The sequence below is a fragment of the Pseudomyrmex gracilis genome, unplaced genomic scaffold, assembly GCF_002006095.1.
Source record: "Pseudomyrmex gracilis isolate BER0280 unplaced genomic scaffold, ASM200609v1 scaffold_681, whole genome shotgun sequence".
Classification (NCBI taxonomy): Eukaryota; Metazoa; Arthropoda; class Insecta; order Hymenoptera; family Formicidae; genus Pseudomyrmex; species Pseudomyrmex gracilis.
In genome coordinates this window covers 12,316-15,377 of record NW_018021265.1, presented here as the reverse complement: position 1 = coordinate 15,377, position 3,062 = coordinate 12,316, and positions in this window count along the sequence as shown.

The window sequence follows — 3,062 nt, the reverse complement described above, 5'->3', positions numbered from 1 at the left end:
CATACATGAATATATAGTGAGAAAACTCATAAAAGGAAACTGTACAAGAAATAATTTTATGTTGAATTGTGACATTCCAAAGAACAATCGCCAATTCTTAGCACAATTTATTTATTTCTGTAAAAGCATTTTAGATTTGATGCAGTAAATACGACACCAAACGTCATAGGAGAAGTCGGTTTACAGGTTTCTATAGTCCAGCAGTATTCCGATATGGGACCAGTTGTACGCGTATGTGCAAAAATACGGCGTCAGTAACGTATCTCGTACAAGTTAAACAAGGCACCGTTACATATAATAAATTAGTATATATATAAGTTAATAGTTTTAAAACAGTAATTGTAAAGGAAATTAAAAAAGAAGAGGGAAAGGAGAAAACATTATATATTCTTCAAATAGAACACTTTTTATATAAATAAAATAAAAATCTTTTATTTGGCAGAGATCTCAAAGAATACCAACATTAGTTGCAAAGGTAAGGAAAACTGCCAAAAACCTTACTAGTATTCATACAACAAAAATATATAAATAATATTAATAATAATAATATATGATAATAATATATGTAATGATATTAATAATAAATATATATTTATTATTAAATTTATAAAAAAATTTATTATTAAATATATATTTAAAATTAGAGTAGAAATAAATACGTAATATTAAAATACGTAATAATGAAATTGCAAGCATTAAAATTTTTGAAAGCCATTTGATCTTAAATTAGAATTTTTAATTAACAAAAATAATATTACACAGTAAATTAAAATAAAATAATAGTGCATGGCTTTTTTCAAGTACTATAATATTAGTCTTATTTTATCACAGTTTATTTGCTACATAAAAAATAGTCTTATTTTATCATATTTTATTACATTTTATGTGCTAAAATCTGAAAAACACAACAATATTCATAATTATATCTATGTATCTAATATTTAACAAAAAAATTATAATCCAAAAGTGTTATGTCTGTTATGCAAAAAATAAAATAAATAATAATTACGACATAAATACGAAATATTACACTAAACTTGCACATAAAAGCATATTAAAAACCATCAGATGAATTGCCTGCTTTTCCATATAAATTTTGCGAATTGTGTAATTCTAAATGTCCGGAATCAATTTCAAACTTTGTACAATTAATGCCTTCAGCTTCAAAGCTTGAATGTATAATACAAATTGCGGAAACAGTTTCGTTTAATAATTGATTTCTTTTTTTAGTTTTAATATCTGTAAGGATATAAAAACATTCGTTCCGCTTCAGCATTAGAATGAGGAAAAGAAAGAACCGCTTCGACTAATAATTCTAAATTTGGAAACATATTTTCCCCATTAAAATTTTTAAATTCTAATATTTTTTTCCACATTATATCGATATCTAGAGATGCTAATTCTTCTTTTTTTTTTGTTAGTAAAAATAAATGGTAAAATTCTCCATTCAAAAGCTAATTTTGTAATGTCAATATTTCCTATATGCGTTGCAATAAATGTTAAATCTTTAAAGTTAACTCTAGATTCATCATAAAGAGCAGTTTTCAGCTGTAAAAACATTAATTGTTCAAAAACAGTATTTCTATAAGGTAAACGTTTCAACATTTCGCGAACTGCAGTTATGTAAAACTCTAAACAATTTAATTTTATATCTTGCACGAATTCCGAAGATAAGGTTTTCTAAAAAATTTTCACATTCCGGTCCAACATATATATTATTTATATCTTGAATATTTTTCTTATTGTCTATATTTAAATCAATAATATTTTGTAAAGCATTTGGAACAATAAAATTTTGCCCTATTTCGCGAATTAATCGTTGACTATTTTCAAACAACGAATGCATTTATGTAATACTAACCACCGAGTATTTGAAAATTTTTAAATCTTATTTCTTTCCACATTGAAAAACTCCTGAAATTTACCTAAACTTGCACATGTCTTAGCACTTCCTGAAATGTAAGTACTAACTCCTCGAAGCAACTTTTCGCACGATTCTGGAAGTTTTTCACATGCTTTACTTGCTATAAGCGCGGATGAATGACAAATACAAATAGTTTAATGTTACAAAACCCGGTATTTCTAATTTTAATCGTGACATAAAAGAATTATTGCATCCAATCATTACAGATGCATTATCACTTGCCATTCCGACTATATTTTTCAAAGGAATTTTTTTATCATCTAACATAATTTTAAAAAGTTCAAAAAGTGTATTCGCGGAACAATCTATTGCGTCTACAGATAATAAATCTAATAATTGTGTTGTTACTTTTTAAATCAATTAATCGTGTTACTTTTTTAGTTAATGATGAAATATATTGCACAAGAATACACATAAGCTTTTTATCTGATATATCAGTACTTTTATCAATTAGAATTGAAAATTTAAATTTTTGTATGTAGAATAAGTTTTTCAGTCTCGCGTTTTGCAATTATTTGTGTAACTATTTTGATACATTTATCTCGTGCCAGTGAAAGATCTGATACAACTTCAGGGATCATGCAGATATCCTTCAATAATGGGATCAAGTGATCTGCGGAATAAAATGAAATATTATGTTCAGCAAAAAATGCTGCTAATTTGATCTCGGCTCGTTTTACTTTATCTTTATGTGAAAGAGCACTACTATTAATATTGTCCGAAAAATGTATGTTTAAATTTTTAGAATTTATTTGTTCTATATGTTGGTCCGATTGTGACTGTTCAATTAAACTTGATTTTGAACATCTGATGGCTTTATCGCATGCGGTACACAAAGCTTTATCTAATGTAGGATGTAGAGCCAACCATTCTTTAAAAATATTTTTATCTAGCCATGATGATAAAAATTTTTGAATTTTTAAAGGAATACAGTTGTAAAATTAATTAGAGATAAAAAAAGAGAGTATAATAAAAATATGATAGATCTCAACAAGGAAAATTCTACGACTATGTGGAAAACCTTGAAAGAAATAATTAAAGGTGAGCCAGTAGGAACAAAGATAGTAGAAAGTATAGATTTTGAAATCTTAGATAATATTGATGAGCCGAATTTAGCCGATAAGTTTAATTTATACTA